We start from the raw sequence: 22,020 nt of genomic DNA on the forward strand, positions 1-22,020 counted from the left end.
GGAAGGGGCACTGAATATGAGTGTACAGTAATCTCACCCACATAGAGCCAATTTCCCTTTTCAGATCCTTAAAAAAAAAATCCTTTACAGAGTCCAAATCTGTCTCATTCTATTTCTACCATTGGTCCAAGTGCTGGTGTCTCATCTGCTTCCTCAGAGAGCCCTTCATAGAGACAGAGGTTGCTAGAGCCTTTTCTTCTCCAGGATACACACTCCAGCCTTTCCAGTCACCCAGCCCCCAAACCTGCCACAGCTTCCATTGCTCACAAGATCAAGTCCAAACCCCCATCCCTGAGGTATCCCAAAAGCCTCCCTGCTGCCATATGATTTCTGCTGGCTGGCCTACCAGGCAGTGCTCCCCGAATGCCCGAGGTTAGCTGACGCTCTGCATCTGTCTCCCTGCTGTTTCCTCCAGCTCTGTGGCCCTCACCTCTTTTCCACTCCTATCACAAGACAATCTTTATTCCCCTGGCAGCGTCAATCAACTTTTCTTTTTTCTAAATATTTTCATTATAGTATTTATTTCATTCACTTCCAACCGACATTTATTGGGCATTTATTAGTATGTGCCGGCTACTGTTACAGGCTCTGGGGAGACACAGGGAACCATACAAACAAGGTTCCCACTCCTCCACCGGCTACGTTCTGGTGAGATAAAGCAGACAATAAGCATTAAAACAAAATAATTCTAGATACTGATGAGTGTTTTCATCAGAATAAAAAGGGATGATGTGAAAAGCACTGCAGTGAGGGAGTGACTGCTTTAAGTAAGATGATCAGGCCTTGTGGCCTCTCTGATGTGTGAGGTGCCAGGAAGACGTGGGGGAAGAACAACCTCAGAAGAAGGAACTGCCAATGCAAATGGTCTGTGGTATGGCCCAGCACAGCCCATTCTGGGCATGAGTAGGAAGCGGCTATAGCTGAGGCACGTGGAATGAGGCAGAATGTGGTGAGACATGAGACCAGAGAGGTAAGCCAGATCATGTTGGCTGTGATAGCAAGCTTGGATTTTGATTCTAACTACAACAGGAAGTCATGGGAGGGTTTTGAGCAGGGAGTACAGAGGCTTGATCTGATTTACACTTTTTAAGAGATGACCTATGCAGCTTTGTAAATTGTAGGTGAGCAAACATGGAATCTAGCAAGAGCTTGGAGGCTCTTGCTGTCATTCCAAGATGACTTGGATGCTTGGCCTACCACACCGCCCTGCAGAAACTGTGACCTCAGAGCTCCAGAGGGCTGTGGCTTTAGTCTGCATCTCAGCCTGGGAGACACAGGGCCAGGCCCATAGTGACAGAATGGCCTAGGGTGATATATCAATCATCATTAGCACACCTGGGACATGTATGCTCAGCTGAGCCAGCATCTTTTTGCTCTCTTTTGCCAAGCTTCTATGAAAACTTCCTTCTTCGTATCAGGCTCCCCAAGCAATTAGGGGCAACCTCTGTGACCACCTGCTTCTCCTATCCAGGCCTAGCACAGCCCATGGCCATCCTGCGCACCCAGGTTACCTCTATCCAGGTCCACATGGTTAGCACAGCAGCCTTGACATCTTGACATTTAAGGGTTTTCCCATCTGAGCCTCTGTTTTCATACTCAAAAGCCCCTTTCCTAAGACCCTCTTCTCTACCTCTTCTCTTCCTCCATCCCTTCTTCCAACTAGAACAAACCCAGTCTGGGGTTTTCTGAAGTTCCATTGATCTCAGAATTATCCAGGCTTTTTCCCAGAAACGAGTGCTTTCTCTCCTGTAGCCTGATTCCAGGTGGCAGAGTGCTGGGCACCCACTGCTGAGTGGTGCCACCTGATTCCTGGGCCACAGCTGGGGGTGCCCTTCCACTGCTATCATCTCACAACTGCATCTGGGTCCCAGCCAGGGCTGAGGCGAGGGGGGAGTGGTTGCAAGTGAGGGGGGGAATGAAGGGAGAGGGGTAGTGTGACAGAAAGAAAGAAAGACACGTCAGAGCCAGAGAGAGAGAGAAGGAAAGAAGGTCTGGGAGAAAGTAGGGGAGCGTGGGGGAGAGGGCCTGCGGGGAGGGAGCAAAGCAGTGTGCTGTGCACGGAGGCGGCAGGGGAGAGGGAGAGAAAGCGGGGAGCAGGGAGCCCGGGAGAGGCCGGGGAGGGTGGGCGGGAGCGGCTGCGAGCGAGGAGGAGCGAGTTGGGGGCGGAGACGAGGAAGTGGGCGCCGGGCGCGGGGCGCGGGGCGCGGGCGGGCGGGGCGCTCGCTCCATCCCTGCCCGGAGCGGAGCCGGCGCGGGCGCGGGCGCGGGCGCTGGACGCCGGGAGCCGGGAGCCTGGAGCCGAAGCCGGAGCCGCCCCACGCGGCGCTCAAGGTAACGCGGCCGCCGAGCCTCCCCGCGGGGCCTCTGCTGGGGGGGGGGGTCCCCGCCGCCGCCGCCGCCGTGACCCTAACCCCGAGTGCGAGCTCGGCCCCGCCGCGGCTCGCGGACTGTGCCTGACCTTGGACGATTCTCTCCGCCTGCGAGCCTCAGTTTCCTTCTCTGTGACCCGCGGGGGCCGTGCGCGCGCCAAGGGGGCGCTGCAAGGACGGAGGCAGCCCCGGGTCACAGCCGGGCTCGGGGCGCGGGGCCCGTGGGTTGTCCCCTCTGCCCGCGTGGGGGTGGATTTGGAAAGTCCGCTCGCGCCGGAGAGGTCCCTGCTCTGGCCCCGGCTCCAGGGCGATGGCATTTTCTCGGGCGTTGTGTCTGCGGGAGCACGGAACGACATTCTGCTTAAGGAAAGCCAGGAGAAGGCTGGGGGTGGGCAGGAAGGGGCTCTGAGCTCCTCCGGAGCCGAGGCATTTGGCCTTCGTCCTCCTGGGCTGCTGGCCTCTGCCCTGTAGCAAGGTCGGGGCAGGGCTTGCCTGGACCCATTTGGGTCTGGGATGAGCTGGGCACGTGGCCTTGGCTAGGAATCCCGGTTCGCTGATTGAAACACTTGCAGTTGACCTTGACCATGTGAACCTCAGTTTCCAGCTCTGCAAAGAGGGGTGGGTATGCTGACGGCCCCTTTGAGAAGGCTATGAGGATAAGAAGATGGGGCAGCAAAGTACCCGCCGGTTGTGGTGTCCCTCCAGGGCAGCCCTCATACCCTAAACTTCAATGGCCAGAGTCCCGGTTCTGGTTGCCTGCTGGGAACTCATTTTTACGTGGCAGGTCATTTCTGGTCTCCTTTGCCAGAGGTGGCCAGTGGCCCAGTTGGGCATGAAGCAGGGTGCAGGGAAGGGGGGTGGGGGGCAGGAGCCCCTTCCACTCCAGACACACATCCTGATGGTTCTCTGAGACATGAAAGCTGTGAGATGACAGTCTGTGCGGGAAAACTCCTGGTGGAATCTCTCTGAGCCTCAGTATCTTATTTGTAATGGGACCTTATAAATTCATACTTACTAATGAGCGCCCTGTTGCTGGAGGTTATAAAAGGCAATGAGATAGATTACATTTATTGACATTTTTGACTGTGAGATATAATGAGAATTGAATGGAACGAGAAAGTCACATTTCTCCTGCCCTTGCTCTGTGCAGGCCTGGGACTTGGTGCCTTATGCATCCAGTGTTGGCTATAGTCTCCGCAAGGATCCTGGGAAGCTGGTCCCATTAAACACTGAAATAACAGGCCAGGAAACCAAGTCTCATGAGGGTAAATGGTTTCCACATGGTCACACTGTTGGGACATGCTTGTGTTGGGACTGATCTTAGATCTGCCTGATTCCAAGTTCTTCTGATGGTACCACACTGGATCCCAAATATGACTGTGGAAGGTGTCTAGCATGGGACCTGGCAGGGGCCCAGTCAGCACTGGTTTCACCATCCACATGTAATAGGAGGAGCTGCTGTATAAACAGTGGAGAAAGTGCGACTGAGTCTGGCAGCGGGATTGGGATACCTTTGCCTAGTGATGATTTCTCTAGGCATCTGGAAGGAAGGAAGGTCACTATTTAGCACCACAGATAGAAAGCAGATCTCAGGCTGGCTCACCCAAGCCAACCAACAGTTCTCTTCCTCCATCACTTTGTCCTAGTTAACTTTGTCTCCATTAACTTTGGCCTCGGCTACTCCTCCTGGCTTCACGGACACTTTTTGGTCTCCATCCACGGACACTTTTTGGTCTCCATCCACGGATGACTAACTAAACTGACCCTCCCAGCTGACGCGTCCAGGCAAAAACAAGTCCAGCTGGGGTCCATCTTCATCAATGCTCGGAGAAGGGGAAACAGGATTAAGTCCCAATCCCAAGGATTTAGCTCAGCCTGGGGGAAGAAATCCCTGATGATGGGAAAAATGGATGCCTAGCTATGGGGAAATGGGTGTCTCGGCCAGCTAGAGAGGTTCCTTTGCCAAAAATGTTTTAAAAGAAGGGAAGACATCCAGATGAAGTGATGGGAATATGAACAAAAGCTCTTTCAGATGCAAAGATTCTCATCAACAATCAGAGAGTGCCTAAATGTCCAGTTAGGGGATCAATTAAGTAAATTATGGGACAATCATGTGGCTACTAAAAATGGAGAGTTTTTTAATGAATGAGGACATGCTTATACATATGCATATATAGGGTATGGTCACAAATCTGTGGGCAAGCACTTAGAAAAAAGACTAGAAGGAAATAGACCAAAGAATGTTAGCAATATTTGCCTGTGGATGGCAGGATTATGGGATATTTGTTCCCTAACTCTTTAGAATTTCTGAACTTTCCATTTTTATGGAATATGCTCATTAGTGGACTCAGAACTTGTGTCTGGCTTCTCGTGACAATATAACCCATCCACCCCCACCTTTTGGCCAGCACCCAGGACAGGGCTCACACATGGACACTTACCAGTGACCGGACCACCTCTCTGCTGAATCCCAGAAAGCCCCTTGGAAAGAAGAAAGAATAGTAAATGATTATTACCAATCATATTTGACATTTGTTGTGGTTCTTGCTTTGTGTTCGTATAACCCTATAGGGTAGGTACTATCAATATCCCCATTTTACAGAGAAGAAATCAAGAGTCAGATGACTCAGTCACTTGCCTAGCATCCCACAGCATTCAAACCCAGGCCATCTGGATCCTGAACCTACCTACACTCCTTTACCCAGAGTCAGGAGTGGTGAACAGATCAGTTAGCTTACATTTAAGCACTAATCACGGAAACCCTGGGGGAGGCAGTGCATCTCCACACTTGGCAGATGAGGAAATGGCTCAGTGGCGACCTCCAAAGGCCAGGTTTTGCACTAGATGTTGGAACCCAAAGGTAAGGTGCCATCTCTACACAGCTGTGAAGGAGAGTGGTGTGTAAACAATGTGCTCAGGGTTAGGATGGGGGTTTGTTTAAGAAACTGGGAATGAAAGGTGAAGGCTGCCAAGAAGAAATAATATGGGAAATGATTCTGGAAGGATAAGCAAGGATTTACCAGCTGAGCCGAAGAGGTTAGAGCAGTGGTTCTCAATTGGGGTCAGTTTGGTCTCCTAGGGGATATTTTTGATCGTCACAACTTGGGTGGGGGGATGTGCTGACCTCTAGAGAGTAGGGGCAGGGGTGCTGCTAAACATCCCATGATGCACATCCCATGGTGCCTCCACAGCAAGGAATCATCCTGTGCAAAATGTCAACAGTGCAGAGTTAAGAAAGGCTGGATGAGAAGAGACGGGCATTCCCAAACAGGGATCAGCCTGTGCGAGGCGTCCACAGATAGTCACTAAGTGCCTCCTGTGTGCTGGGCGCTTTGAGCCTGTGATTGCATTATTGGCTGCCTGGCCTCCTTGCTGCCACTCTGCCCCCACCAGCAACCAGAGTGGTCCTTCAGAACAAAATTCAAGCTTTATAGAGACGTGATTCATATGCCATAAGTCTCACCCATTTAAAGTCTACAAGTCAATGGTTTTCAGTATGTTGTGCAACCATCACCATGGTCTAATTACAGAACATTTTCATCACCCCTAAAGAAACTTTGTACCCATTAACTGTCATTCCCCCAATCAATCCCCGTTCCCTCTCAAGGCTAAGCAGCTGCTAATCTATTTTCTGTCTATAGATGTGCCTATTCTGGACATTTCATATCAATGGAATCATATAATATGTGATTATATGGAATAAGAGATGGCCTTTTGTGTCTGGCTTATTTCACTTAGCAAGTTTTCAAAGTTCATCTGTGTTGTATGTAACATGTATCAATACTTCATTCCTTTATGTGACCAAAATAATAGTCCACTCGAGGATACACCACATTTTGTTTACCCATTCATCAGTTGATGGGCATTTGAGTTGTTAACACTTTTTTGGCTATTATGAATAATACTGCTATGAACATTTGTGTACCGATTTTGAAGACATATTTTCATTTCTTCCAGGGATATATCTAGAAGAGTTACTAAGCCATATAGTAATGCTGTGTTTAACCTTTTGAGGAACTACCAGAGCATCTTTCAAAGCAGCTGAACCTATTTTTTAAAAAAGATTTATTTATTTTTTATTTATATGAGAGAGAGACAGAGCGCGCGTGCTTGAGTGGAGACAGGGAGGAGGGGCAGAGGGAGAGAAAGGATCTTAAGCAGACTGTGCTGAGCTTGGAGCCCGATGCTGGGCTCAATTTCATGACCCTGAGATCATGACCTGAGCCCAAATCAAGAGTCAGATGCTGAACAAACTGTACCACCCAGGCACCCCAGCACCTGAACCTTTTACTGCCCCACCAGAGTGTGATAAAGGTTCCAGCTTCTTTTCATCCTCACCAACCGTAATTACCCAACTTTTGGATTCTGTGGGTATGATGTGGTATCTTTTTGGTCTTGATTTGCATTCCCCTGAGAGCTAATGAATTTCAACATCTTTTCAGGTGCTTGTTGGCCATTTGTATATATAGTTTGCAGAACTGTCTACTCAGATCAGAGTCAAAACTTGATTGTGTCATTCCCTTACACGGACTAAAATGCAAACCCTACCAAGGTCTATAAGGCCCGACACGATTGTGATCAGGCCCTGCCTGTAGCTTTGACTGCATCTCTGCTCACTTACCATATACCAACCACACTGATCTCACAACGGCAATCTGGTCCCCACTAAAGTCATCTGCACGGCTCAGGCTGTTTTCCTCTGTAGGACCACCAGGTGCATAGCAGCTCTGGGGTCAGCCTCAGTAGGCCTGCCCTGTCCTGTCAATTTAAGGCCCTCCTCCCCAGGCCCTTGCTAGTGAATCTCAGGGTATTCTTTGATTGTTTTTTTTTTTTTTTAATCTATCTGATCTGGAAATGCTGGGCTCCAAGGCATGACTCCGAGGCATGAAAGGATGACACCTTTCATCACTGTGTGACCCGGGCAAGCCACTGTCCCTCTCTGAGCCCCCAACTGCTCCATCCGAAAACCAGGCAGGGGCACACTGGCTGATCTCATAGAACCTGACTCTGTCCTTCTTGATACCAGCTTCCGTGTGACAGCACTGCCAGGAGGGTGCGGGCCTGGCGCCGTGGCAGTGAGGGAAAGGTAGCTGGAGCCAAGTTGGTCATAGATTGGAGCAAGCCAGAGGGCTGATTATCGCCAGCCCTGTGGACAGTCTCCAGGAACATGTGGTGGCCTTGACCTGGTGCCCTACCTCCAGGAACAGCAAGGAGAATTGTCAACAGCTCCAGCAAGGACTGGATACCTCCAGTCACTTTCTTTTTTTTTTTTTTTTTAAGATTTTATTTATTTATTCATGAGAGACACAGAGAGAGGCAGAGACACAGGCAGAGGGAGAAGCAGGCCCCCCATGGGGAGCCCGATGTGGGACTTGATCCCGGGACCCCGGGGACCACAACCTGAGCTGAAGGCAGATGCTCAACCACTGAGCCCCCCAGGTGTTCCACCTCAACCACTTTCAGCTCTGGAATCGTCTGCCTTTGCTGCAAAAATAATCTAACCTCCAACCCTGGATTCACAGAATTGGGAGTAGAGGTGAATGGGGAGGGCAACTGGTAGTCAAAGTGTATTCCAGGTGGAGAAAGAGATGTACAAAGACACAGAGCCACAAAACCTCCAGGTGTGCTCAGGGCACACCAGACAGCTAGGTTTTGCCTGAGGCATGAGGGGCAGTGGAAGGAGGTAACAGAGGAGTCCCCAGGGTTGGATCCCACAATGCCAAACTGAGGAGTTTGCACTTTGTCCTGTAGGCTCGGGAGCAACACGAGGGTTTTAGACAGAGAATAGAGGTGATCAGGATGTGTTTTCTAAAACGCCCTTTCCTCAGATAATGTGGAGGCAGGTGGGGCTGAGGAGGGAGCCGAGACCTGCAGTCAGGACAGCCCTTCTGTCATCCAGGTGAGCTGGGATAAAGGCTGGAACACCGCCACTGGAGACAAGGGAACAGGTTTAAAAGCTGTTTTGGGGGGTGACAGCACATGAAGGGAACGTGAGTTGAAGGAGAAAGGGGAGTCTAAATAACGAACAGTGCAGGAACAGTGGATGCCAGCCTCCTGGGGGGCTGGCTACAAAAGAAAAGGCACAGGGATGTATCGTTTGAGAAAGGCAGAGGCAGCAGCAGGAGATGATGATCCTGACCAAGGGATCACAATGTGCAAAGGCCCTGAGGTGCGAGAATATGGAGAGTTAAAGGAAGGATGAGACTTCCTGGCTGGCTGGCACACAGAGGGTGTGATGGCAGGAGGGGAAGGGAAACTGAAGCTGAAGAGGGCGGCCGGGGAAGGGGGCAGGTGTGGTGTGGGGGGAGTGTGCAGACACTGGCGCCAGAAGGCTGTTAGAGCCCAGAGTGGGAGTCCAGCTGCAAGGCCACTAACTGTCACTGCCTGGTGCAGAGTGTTCACTCCCCACGAGACGGCTGGTTGCTAGAGTTAGTCGGCCCTCTCCCGGACTCCTTCCCATACTCCTGGGGCAGAGATGGATGGATGTCAGCCCAATTTTCAACCAGAAGGAAGGCAAACTCCCCTGAGCAATTGGCCAATGAGTTTGATGCTGATCTGGGTCAAAATTCTCAAAGCAATCATGAAAGAGGGTGGGGGACTAGAAGAGGAAAATCCTCAGGGCCAACATGGCTCTCTGAGAATGTCAGCAACGTGCTGAGCTCATAGCTGGTGGAGGACTTTTGCAGGGAATCATAAGATGTTAGGGGGGAAAAAAAGAGAAGAGATTGCATTGAAAAGGTTAGATATTTTATTTTATAGCCAGATTTCATTTAAAACCCAGCTTATACAAAAGAAGCTGGCAATCTGATGGTACTGAGCCCGTGGTGACCACAGTGACCACCCCTCTGACCAAGGCATGCCCACACCCCCACAGGCCCACAGCGGGTAAAAACAATCCATACACAGCCTGCCTGGCTCAGGAAGGCATGACCAGCCTCCTAACTTTCTCGTGTCCTATATTCCTGAAACTGGTCCTGGGAGCATCATTCTTCAGGTAGGCTCTGTAGGAAAGATAAGGCAGGATGGGGCTGGGCTCTGGGACCTTATTTGGCTTATTGGGAGTTCTGCAATCCCCAGCCTCTCTAAATCCCAGCACATGCTGACAGACTCAGCAACTTGAACAAATGTCCGCAGAGCCCATTTGGGAAAATACTGCCATGGCTAAAGGTTTATTAGATAGTTATGTTTTCTTTTTCTTTTCACTTTCTGATTAGAGAAAACATTCATGGGGTCAGAAGTACAATATCAAAGGTGCACAGGGGAGCCTCACTCCACCCTGCCCCCATCTGCCCAAGTGAGGGGCTCACTTTTGTTTGTTGTGTATCCTTCCAAATTTTCTTTGTGCAAAAAAGTATATATATATATACTTTTTTGCACAAAGAAAAAAATATATGTAGCATATATATAAAGCATATGTATATATATGTGTATATATATATATATATCTGTGTCTATGCATATCCGATATCCAAGAAGTACAGCATACACACTTCTGCGTCTTTGTGTTGTTTTTTCAGTCACTGTAGAATTAATTCTCAATGTAGAAATTTTGAATAAAGAAATTTAGAAGAAGGTATAGTAATAAGTCATTGTGCCACCATCCAAAGAAAACCACTATTACCATCCAGTCTGCCCTTCTAGACATTAATTCTAGTTGTTTTTCCCTCCTGTAGGTTAACAAGATAGGCGTTCTCAGTCATAATATACATCTTCTCTATACAATTTCAATCTTGCTATTTTATTACTTAAATATAAACATTTTCCTTTATTATTTCATAGTTTCCAAGACATGATAGTGAAGGCTATCAAGATCCCGTTTGACATAATTTGCTGAACCAATCTTCTAGTTTTAAGAAATTAGACCTAGAAGTCATTTCCAGCCCTCAACTGTCGGGAATAATACAGTTAAACCTACAATTTGTTCTGTGTTTGGACTGGGCTGAGCGGACATTTCTGGGAAGCCTGGCATCTAGGGCAGAGGCTGAAGAGCCATGGGTTGGTCCTCCAGGGCAGGGTCTAGGAACTCAGGGTATTGCCAGGGGATGTAGCTGATGGAGGGGACATGGTGAGGTCGTGGAAGGAGAAGGGACAAGGCAGGACAGAGCCTAGTTGGTGGGGGGGGCGGGGGGGCAGCTAGAGGAAGACAGGGTCTGGGTCAACCATCGTGCTGAGTGCTTGGGCATGATGTAGACAGTTCATACCCACTGAGCACCAACTACTGAGGTTTTACACACCTATGCCCGTTTCTTCCTTATGACAGTCAGATAATGTAGAAACTATCATCATTTCCATTCTCCCCGTAGAGGAATCTGAGGCAGAGAGACACCATGCCCTGCGGAGAGAAGCAGTGGGGTAGCTGGCCCTAGAAGTGCCTTGCTCTTAAGCCCGAGAGCCTCTCCCCACCCTTATGTGGTTGGGGTTGTTATCTCCATTTCATGGGAAGGGAAATTGGGGCTCCAAGCCAAGTCTCCTGGCCAGGATTGCCTCACTGGTAAGTAGCAGAGCTGGAATTAGAATGCACTGTAGCTGCTGGGGAGGTCTCCTTGTTTTTGTTTTGTTTTGTTTTTATTTTTGTTTTTTAAGATGTTATTTAGTTATTTGTGAGAGACACAGAGATAAAGGCAGAGGCAGAGGGAGAAGCAGGCTCCCTGGGGGGAGCCCGATGTGGGACCCGGGGATCATGACCTGAGCCAGAGGCATATGCTCAATCACTGAGCCACCCAGGCATCCCTGAAACAATTCCTTTTGCAATAAATTCAATCACATTAAAGAAAAATACGAAGTGAAAAACGAGGACTGGTATTTTGTGGTTTTGGCAAGAATCCTGGGAGTGGTGCATGAGCGAATGAGGTTTGAGAGACACAGGGGGTGTGGGACGGGGTAAGCTGTCGGGAATGGGAAACCGAGGGGGCTCTTCCAGCCTCTGCCTGACTGTGGCCTTGGCCTAGGCGGTTCGCCTCTCTGTGCCACATTTGCGAAATGGGGTAATAGTGACTGCCTGGATTGCACCAGAGTTCTCCTGCAGGACCCAAAATGAGGGCACAAGTATGTGGAGGGGCAATGGAAAGTGGGAGAGGACAGAGAGGATTATGTAAGATAGCCAGTGTGTGTGAATGTTCTGGGCGAATGCTCACTGTTTGCTGCCACCATCATTAAGGTGACCTGGCCGGCCGGCTGCAAGACTGTCACCTGTAGGAGCAAGCTGTACCTTGTCAGAAGGGCAAAACCTGGAGTGAGATTGGGGGGAAGAGGAATGGAGAGGGAGGGTGATCCCAAGTTGGCTGGGGCGGCTCCTGTGTCCAGCGCCTGGGACAATTGTGGCCAGAGGTGGGGGGAGGTGATATGGTGATGGAGATGATGGTGGCCAGGACGTGGATGGTAGCAGCTACAGGCAAGTGCCATGGTGGCAGTGATGATGGCAAAGAGTCCAGCCTGAGGGCCCAGGGGCTGTTTGATGGTAAAGAGGCAGACACTCAGGAGAACAAGGGGCTCTGTCGAACTGCCTGGCAAAGGGTATTTTGTTCTATGGGGCTTCAGAGCTTTAAGGAAACTATAAAAATGTCTGCAAACTCATATAGGCACACACACACACACACACACACACACACACTAGATCTAAAATACAAAAAGAAAATTACAAAATTGCAAGTAATAAATGTTTAATTGGCTATCTACGAATATGCCTCTATGACAGCTGGTCAGTGGCAGCCTCATTATACTAAATAGCTAAGTACACATTTTCTTTTCTTTGGAATATGCATACATTAAAATGCATTTATTATGCAGTGGGGTAGCCTCCAAAACAAAGAGTGTGTTGGCTCTATACTGTCTTTAAATGGCTGTGACTAGTTGGCAAATAATTTCTGAGATAGTAAGTCCCCCATCATTGGAGGTATGCAAGGTGATTGTGCCTCACTACCTGTTTCAGGGATGCTGTACAAGGGGTTCTTGACTACTATTTTGGGAGCTCATGATTCCATCTTTCCCAGCACCTCTCTACATACACATACATAAAGTTGTTGGAAGAAATCTTTGGGATATTATAAGCCCATCTCCTCATTTTTCTGCTGAGAACATTGAGGGTGGAGAACTTGTTGAAGGTAACATAGCCCGTCAGAGTCATACCAGGGACTCAGACTCAGGGTTTAAATTCCTAACCCTGTGCCCTCTCTACCCTACCTCTTCCCCGCCAGATGGCAGAGATTTGGGCCCCCCTACAAACATTGGCAATCCAGGGTCTCACCTCCTGCAGAAGAACCGAGACAGAATTTTCATTTGGCCTGGTCCAATTCCTGCTCTGAAAGCCCTTCCCCAGACTTTCCTCACACTTGCCAAGCCACTGCTGGCCGTGGACTTTGGCCAAGTCACAAAACAACTTAAACCTCAATTTCCTTATCTAGAAAATGGAAATGAATAATGGAATCCACATAATAGGGTTGTTGCAGAGATTAAATGGGATAAAGTATATGAAGTACTTAGAACATCGCATGGCACCTTGAAAGTGCCCAGTAAATGGGATATTATATTGTTATGACAGTTGTTTTCAACATGTCAATCCAATAAGTATTAATTGAGCCCTCATTAAATGCCTGTCAGGGAACAAGACAGAGTGGATCCTGGCCCTTGTGGTACCCGTGTTCCAGTGGGGAGAGAGAGATAGTGAGCAAATATAGGGAAGCAAGAAAAATGCCAGGGGAAAAAATGTGCTCTGTGGAAAGCCAAAGGGAGGGATATGATAGAGGTGATGAGAGCTGCTTTGGAGGGTCAAGGAGGGCCCGTCTGTGGAACTGATATTTGTGCCAAGAGTGGAATGTCCAGGTTAGTAGCACACCACAGGCAGACTCCCAAGGAGGAGCGAGTGACATGTCCACAGCACTGGAGCAAGGTCAGAGGGGCCAGGTGCCCATTGAGGCCTTAGGCATCATGTAGGATCCCAGAGAGGTAGGTAGGGTGCAGATCCCATGGGGCCTTCCTAGCCAAGGAGAGGGTGTCATGGTACAGCATTGGCAAGAGAGAAGGGAGGCCAGTCGAGAGTGGTCTGAAAAAGCCCAGGCAAGGGATCCCCGGGTGGCTCAGCAGTTTAGTGCTGCCTTCGGCCCAGGGCGTGATCCTAGAGTCCCAGGATCGAGTCCCATATCAGGCTCCCTACATGGAGCCTGCTTCTCCCTCTGCCTGTGTCTCTGCCTCTCTCTCTCTCTCTTTCTCTCTCTCTCTCTGTCTGTCTGTCTCTCTCTGTCTCTCATGAATAAATAAATAGAATCTTAAAAAAAAAAAAGCCCAGGCAAGAGGTGTTACTGGCTTGGACCAACACCGCACTGGTGGCAGAGGCCAAGGAAAGTAAGTAGCCACATCCTAGATACACACATTTCAGAGGCAGGTTCCCCGGGCTTTCTGGTAGGTTGGATGTCAGGGGTGATGATACCTAAGTACTTAGCTGAGCACCTAGGTGGATGAAAGGGAGGCAGAGAGTAGAAAAGAGAATCAGGGGTTTCCCCCAGCCCCACGCTTCTCAATTTTATGCACACGTTGTGCCCACAATATCCAGAAGAGGCAAAGCCAAAAAGCCAGAAATAAGATTGGTAGTTGGGAGGGACCAGGATAAGGGGATGGTGAGTGACTGCTTAAGGGGTGTGGAGTTTCTTTTGGGGGTGATGAACATGTTTTGGAACCACAACATTGTGAATGTACCAAATGCTACTGAACTGTACACTTCGAAATGGTTAATTCGCTGTTATGTGAACTTCACCTCAATTGAAACGAAAAATGAAAGAGAAATAAAGACTTTCTCAGACAAACAATATCTAAGGGAGTTTATTGCCACCAAATGTGGCTTCAAGTTCCCACATCCAGCCATTGGCAGAGGCCAGGCAAACAGCATAGGGTCTCTCACTGATAAGAAATCACCTCACCAAGAACTGGTCACACAGATAATCAGAGGATGAGCAGGGAGATGCATGTCTTGGACACTCAGAGACTATGAATCAGGCCTGGTTCCAAGCCCCCCTGCCTGCCTCTTTACCAGCCGTGTGCCCTTGACAAGTGACCTTAACCTCTCTGAACATGAGTTTCACCATCTGTCAAAGAGGAATAATAATAATCTTGGCCTCACAGGGAAGATAAACTATCTGTAGGTGCCCAGCAAATGGAAGTGAACAGTATCCCGGCTTCTGGTCCAGTGTGTGGATCTCACTGTTCCTGTCAGTGTGATGCCAAGGTGGTAACATTCATCATAATAAATTGTCCACTTTGATCCCATGGCCTTACTCTAGGCTAAGGAGTGGGTGGGGCTCTCCCCGACCTGTGCCGAGCTGCCCCAAATTCACCATTCAGCCTGTGCAGAGGGGCCCCGAGCGGGCTGCAGTGTTTGAAACAAGACATGCTTGAGGACAGAAGCAAACACAATTCCTGGCTTTGGGCCCCTTGAGGAAATGAAAGGTGAGACCAAAGCTCAGATGACCAGGATCCAGGATCTTTCTCTCTAAAGAACAGCCTCCACCAGAGGTCTTTTCCTGCCTGCAGGGCTTTTACCAATGTCCAGCCCACTGCCGGGAAGGGAGTAGAAGTCTACAACCACAAAGATGAAAGACTAACGTTAATGCTATTGCAAAGAAGGAAGTGTTTCATGCTGAAGATGCCCAGGCAATCACACTATCTCTTTAAAAAGCTCAGTCATTTCTTTCTCCACAGGAAAAGATAAATACGTAGTGGCCCAGTACAGGGATTCCAGAGTCCAGCAGACCTGGATTCAAATCCTGACTTTTCCGCTTAACGGTGCTAAGACTTTGGGCAAGTTCCCAAACTTTTCTGAGCCTTGGTTCCTACTTTTGTAAAATGCAGAATAGATCTCTTGCCTCAAGATGCTGTGGTAAAGTATAAACAAGATGATGTATGTAGAGAGAGCCCCAGGCCTGTTATGAGATAAGAATTCTATATTTGCTAAGGAGGAAGAAGAACGTCCTCATTGATGGTTGGTTGTGGGATCAGGAGAGCCGTGTTCCCAGATCTGCTACCAGTTTCCTGGGTAATCTTGGGCCTGCTGATTGAAGCCCCAGTGGCTTTCTATTGCCTTCAGAACTAAGTCCAAACTCTTTTTAAAAATTTTTTTTAATTTAAATTCAACTTAATTAACATATATCGCATTAGTAGTTTCAGGGGTAGAATTCAGTGATTCATCAGTTGCATACAATACCCAGTGCTCATTCCATCCAGTGCCCTCCTTCATGCCCATCATCCTGTTACCTCATGCCCCGGCCACCTCCTGTCCAGCAACCCTCACTTTGTTCCCTAGAGGTAAGAGTCTCTTATGGTGTTTCTCCCTCTTTATTTTCATCTTATTTTATTTTTCCTTCCCTTCCCCTATGTTCTTAAATTCCACATATGAGTGAAGTCATATAGTGTTTGTCTTTCTCTGACATCTAAGTATAACCTCCTGGGCACTCCATCCCCAGCTCCAACTTCCCCTGGAGAATCAGCCAGAGAGATTGGCAGAGGCCAGATCATACAGGGTGTGGCAGGCATGGTGTTCCTTATGCTAACAACAAGAAAGCATTGGAGGGGCATGGCATGACCAGTGTGACTCCCAAACCTGTGCAGTGAGTGTGAGGAGAGTATGGTGCCTGTGGGCAATGAGCTTGGAGTGGAGATTTCTTAGCTGGGGCCCCTGGACTTAGCAGACTGAGTACCAGCCCTGGCCTGGAGCCCTGACTATCCACATGGCTGGTCCTGCTCCTCGGCATGATGTGATCACCCCGCTGCCATCCCCATGTGTTGTTCCCTCTGCCAGGCACACTCTGCCCCTTCCCTTCTCCACCTGTTAAACTATGTGGCTGTTAGGTTCTGAATCGGTGATATATCCCCAAAGTAAAAAGGTTCAAAAGGTCCCAAAGGGGCATATAGTAAAAGAAGTCTCATGGGGTGCGTGGGTGGCACAGTTTGACTCTTGGTTAGGCTCAGGTCCTGATCTCAGGGTCCTGAGATCAAGCACCATGTTGGGCTCTGCACTCAGGGCAGAGTGCGCTTGAGATTCTCTCTCCCTCTCTCTCTGCTCCTCCCACTTGTGCTCTCCCTTCCCACCCTCTCAAATAAATAAATAAATGAATCTTAAAAGCAAAACAAAAAAGAAGTCTTTCTCCCACCTGTGGCTCAACCCCCAAGTCAGTCTCCAGAGGGAACCACCCACCTTACCCTTCTGCCAAGTACCCTTCCTCAGTCAGTCACGTGTGGATGTGTGTGCGATGTGACAGGAGGCAGGAAGGGGCCCACTGCCCTGCTGTCCCACTGTCTGTTCCAGGAGGTGGGGGTGTGGACACACATTCCCCCTATTCCTATCCTCCTCGGCACATGTTTGGAGACCATCCCACATCAGCCCAGACAACCTACTCAGTCTTTTTGATAGCTTCATTGCTTTGTGTCCTCTGCACTTCTACACCATTTCCAGCTTTTGCTAACACAGTTAGTGCTGCGGGGAGTCACAGCACAAAATCCTAGAAACGCAACTGCTAGGTCAGGAGTCTGAGTGTTCTTAACATTAATAGGGTTTTCCAGGCTCAGTAAAGTGTGCGCGCACACAGAGCTGTCACCTGCCACTAGCCACAGAGTCCAACCTCATTCCTCTGAGTTCCCACAGCCCCTCATCATTCCCACTACGGCCCCTGTTACCTGTCACTTGGCTGTGTCTGAACTGTGGGGGCTGGGACCTGCCACATCCACTTTGTTTCTCTCCTCTGCCCCCGCCCCAAAGCTTGCATCAGGCTCCTGGGCGATGGTAGGAAGGAGCCCCAGAGCTCCTAGCGCCTAACAGGCAGTCAGCATTTCTTAAGTGGAGCTGCACCTTGCCTGGCATCTGTAAGTGGGAAGGAAGGACTCTCTGGAAAGACCAAGGTCATTTCAGTTCCAACGGACCGTCTGAGCCTTGGTCACATTTGCTCAGCACCCTACGTGAGTATGGCCACTCTGGAGCTTGCAAAGGTTTGTCTTCCCTCTTAAGAAACGAAAGTTGCCCCTTGGATATAACTCCTGCTTCTCTGGCCCCTTTGGGACTCCTGACAGGGGTGGAATTCCTGAGAGTCTGTTGCTGGGGCCACTTTCTAATGCCTGCAACACCAGATACCAGTAATTGGACATTTGAAATGGCCAATTATAGGAGGGAGGTTCTAAGAAATTAGGGCTCATAAAGACAAGAAACTGCCTTTTCAGGAACCAGTGACTTCTGTCTCATGGCCTACAGTGATTACTGGGGGTGGTCAGCAGGGCTCAGCCTGGGCCCACCTCCACTGCCACACCCCACCTCCTGGAATAGACAGCAGGACAGCAGGGCAGTGGGCCCCTTCCTGCCTCCTGTCACATCGCCCTTTGCTCACACCCCTCCCTCTACCCTTGAAGCTTCTCGTGGCTCTGGGGTTAAATCCACCATCTCCCGCCTGGAGGTTTTGTGCGATAGATAGATAGATAGATAGATAGATAGATAGATAGATAGATGATAGATAGATATTCAGATATATATATATATCAATATGACTATTAAATGAGCAATTCTACAGTGAGTTGCTTAATTTTTGTCTCCCCCACTCTACCAGAAGCTTCTACATGTGTCTGTCACCTCATTGCTGTATTCCAAGAGCCCAGTACAGTGTCTGCACCTGGAAGACACTCAATCAATATATAGAGTGTTCATATGTGCTATTTCCTGGCTGTAGAGCTTTACACAATAATACAGATGACATTTGGTGAGAATCTACCATGTGCCAAGGCAGCGAGTGTTTTACAGACACTTACTCTGCATTTTCACATCCACCGAGTGAGGGAGGGCATATTACTTTACAAATTTTATAACTGAGGAGACTAAGGTTCAGAGAGGTTGCAGTACAGTGCCCAAGGTCACAAAGCTTCAAATGACAGCACTGGAATCAGAGCCCAAATCGGTCCAGAGTCCTTGCATTTCAGCCCCTGGGGCTCCCCTTCACTTCTCTGTGTGCCAATTTTTGCAGAATAAGGACCAAATCACCTATTTCACAGGATTGCCTCCTGGTCCACCCAGAAGGTACCTAGCATACAGGGGTTATCTGATGAATACCGTTTTCTTCTCCAGTGTACATTATTGCTTGGAAAATCAGATCTATCTGTCAGGCCGGATGCGAAACCCAATCAGACAAGCCTTAACTGATCCCCCCAAATTGCTGGCTGTTTGCACAATGCCGGCTCCCCCAGGGGCTGTGCCTGGAGCTGCGGTACTTAAACCTTAAAAGGGGAACTTCATTTCACTTCCAGTTAAAAGGGAAAAGAAAGTGCTGGACTCTGATAAAATTTGAAAGGGAAAAGACCTGAGCCCCTAGCCTAGCGGCTTTTCTGGATGGCCTCATCCCTCTTTTTAGCGAACAGAACCTATCACCAGTGGCATTTCTTCTGGGATTTTGTCTGTGAGGAACACTGAGAGGGAGGTTGAGGCACAAGGCAGACCTGGGTTTGCCTCTGGGCTACATCTGTGCTGGTGGGGCGACCCTCGAGCCTCAAGCCTCTGTGTTCTTTTACTTTGTGCTACGTGGGAGGAACGAGGTGGGAAATGATGTTCTGGACCCCAGCCAACACAATTCAGTTCCTGGGGAGACACATTTTGATAATGAATCACCAAGGACCCCCTGCCCCGAGGAGGAGAGTTTTCCTGGGGCACTGAGATTCCCGAATTCTACCCACTGCTCCCCAGAAAGCCCAAGCCGGAGGTGGCATGGAGCAAGTACCTCTGGAAGCCTTCCGGGCTGTGTGAGCAGAGGAGGCCAGGTCTTACGGGAGAACAAGGGCTCACCAGGCAATAGAAGGGCGGAAGGGCACTCCAGGCAGGGGGAAACCGCTTATGCAAAGGCAAGGAGTCAGAATGGACCTGGCACTTTCAAAACCAGAGGAATTCAGTGTCACCGGAGCTGTGTTTCTCAAAGTGCTGTCCGAGGACACAAAAACGTGCAGGGCAGGCAGGAGCTGAGACGAAAGAGAGAAGACAGAACCCGGCCACGAAGAGCCTGGAATGCCAGGTCAAGGATCTAAACTTAGAGACCAACCAAAGCTAGTAATGGAAAGTGGTCAGACCTCCCCCCCGGCACAGAGCCCAACACGGCAGGTTTAAAACACATCCCAGAGTGCAGTGAGTGCACTTCTCACGCTGGGCTGGGGCAGCTCTTGAGGGCTAATTGGGTAGTGTGGCCTCACAATGAGGCCCCTGCCCTTTGTTATGGCTGCATTTGCTAGGTGATAACCGCAGGGAAAGGTCAGAAGCCTCCCCCGGGGGCGGTGAGGAGTACCGCAACCCTGAGCAAATTCTCCAGAAGGTGCCTTTTGAAAGGCTATTATAAGACAAAGATGAGAAGGGGAAGCAGCTGTGACATCTGTGCTCAGCCTCTGAGATGGGTAGAGGGAGTGACTGGAGGCTGTCTTAATGAATTTCATGTGATTTTCACACACAACACACAGAATGAGATGTGAACACTTATCTAATCTCCATGGACAGTTGGGTAAGATTTCGTGTATATTGTATTGTGGGTTTTTTTTTTTTTTTCAACTTTTTGCTTGTGAAAATTTTCACCATAAAATGCCGGGGCAAATAGGCCCTTTTGCACATATCTGTTCAGATACTAACCAGACCCATTGAATCCCAAGGTGAGTATCCATATATTTCCAAGGTGGGGAAATCACACACACACACACACACACACACACACACACACTGACACACTCACTTGCACTCCACGTACCCTGTACTTCTCCTGTTATATCGATAACAGAAAATATTGGATGGGTAGATGGATGGATGGGTGGGTGGACAGGGGTTGAAGAAAGAAGGACATGCTCCAGGCCCTGTGGGGAGGGCAAACACAGAGCCATATTAACACTACAAGGCAGCAGGTGCCAACAGTATAACTTGGTACAAAGTACAGGGGAGAATGCTTCTGCCTCCAGGCATTCAGGAAGGCTCCAGGGAAATGGAGATGTTTGAGCAGGGCCTTGAGAGAAGAGTAGTCAAGTGAATACAGGGAAGAACAAGGCTCCAGGTGAGGGAGACAACAAAGGCAGGAGTGAGAAGGTGTGATACATTTGGAGAAAGCCTGGGTTGCCTGAATGGCAGTTAGGAGACAAGTACAGGGGTGTTTGGTGGGATCTAGCTAGAAGGATGGGTTGAAGTCTGATCTAAGCACAGACACTAAGGCAGGCTGAAGGAGTGTGAGCTGAGTTTGAATCCAGGCGCTCTGGCTACTTACTCGGCCTGTGACATCATCTGACCTCTCTGAGCCTCACTCTGTCAGCATTAAGTGGAGTAATGATTTCCTTCACACTTGGGTTATTGTGAGGATGAAATGACATTTCATTTAATATGTGATCTCACCATGCCCAGGGCAATCCTACAGTAACGTTGTGCCATGATCTCTTAAGCCATCCCCTGCTGCTGGACACTGTGGAGGTTTCCTGCCTTTTGCTGCTTGCAAACCTGCTGGCACAGACATCCTTCATACATTTAGCCCAATAAGAGGCTGTATTGCCATGACGTAGGTTCTCAAAAGAATGAGTGAGGTCTAAGTGACCCAGAGGGGTGTTGTCCTTGTACAATAAAGGAATTAGGGGAACAAAGTTGCGTGCAGAGCTTGTGTGCCCGTGTACACATAGAATCACAGAGAAAGAATGGAAGGCCCCCATCACACCAAACCATCAGCAGCAGTCACCTTCCGGGCATGAGGGCCTGGTTATGTGATAGCCCAAATCATTGGCCTTCTCTGTATACCTCAGGATACTGGTTTATTGCAATAAGCATGTCATTGCTTTGGAAGTTTGAAAAGGAAAGTTCAAGAAAGTGTTTTTTCTCTTATCTGTGATGAGAAACAGTGACAATGATCTTATGGTGTCATGGCCTCTAGGGCAGTCACTCTGCCCACAAGATGAAGGATGGATTAAGCTCCATTTTTGGAAGTTTCTGCCTTCACAAAAGGTCACTGGAAACCCTGGGACCTGGGGTGTACAATAGAAATACAACAGAAGTGATTCTTCTTTGGAACTCCATGAAAAAAGGAACCGCTGCTGCTCTGTTCATCATTGTACCCCCAGCACCTAGAACAGCATTTAGCACCTTGTGAGTTCTGAAAGAAATACTTGCTGGAAAGAACAGAGGGAAGGGAGAGAAGGAAAGAAGAAGGGAGGGGAGGATGAATTTCGAATTATGTGACAGGCTGTGTCATTCAGATTTGAAAACCTCAAACATTAACTAAAACATCAGTCCCAGGCCAAAATACCTACACCTGGCTGTTAAGAAACTCAGAAAAAAATGTTATCAGAAATAGGGATGCTCAAAAAAGATAGCCTTGCTGCTGTCTCCTCCACAGTTAATTAGATGTTCCAGTGAAAGCCATGCTGCTTGCGTTATTTATGTAATGAAAAGATCTTCTAAAAATAATACCCAGAGGCCCAGCTCACAAGGCCTGGTGGCTGAACCAGCTGGAGCTGCAGCAGGTGACCAGGAGCCGTGATCCCTGCACCAACACAGTGGTTACGATTAAATGATCCTTCTCATATTCAGGTTGCAAAACCGCTCCAGGCCAGAGCCTAGGAGAGGCTTCATTTGTGTCACATGGCAATTAGCTTGCTTCTGAAAGGGGTTCCTCTGTCATTCTGGTTTCTG

General features: G+C 49.0%; 1 protein-coding gene across 4 annotated transcripts in view; it reads left to right on the forward strand.

The window, feature by feature from the left end:
- The first annotated feature begins 2,052 nt into the window (after window positions 1-2,052).
- The window catches only part of HRH2 (histamine receptor H2), a 54,409-nt gene continuing 34,441 nt past the window's right edge, over window positions 2,053-22,020 (forward strand). For 2 of the 4 annotated variants that reach the window (XM_041750117.1, XM_041750118.1), the window contains exon 1: window positions 2,055-2,331. The gene's annotated coding sequence lies outside the window, so the exon portion shown is untranslated. Of the gene's footprint in view, window positions 2,332-22,020 lie in introns of all 4 variants that reach the window. The other 2 variants (XM_041750114.1, XM_041750116.1) reach the window with 2 other exon arrangements.

This window comes from Vulpes lagopus, chromosome 3 (genome assembly GCF_018345385.1).
Source record: "Vulpes lagopus strain Blue_001 chromosome 3, ASM1834538v1, whole genome shotgun sequence".
NCBI lineage: Eukaryota > Metazoa > Chordata > Mammalia > Carnivora > Canidae > Vulpes > Vulpes lagopus.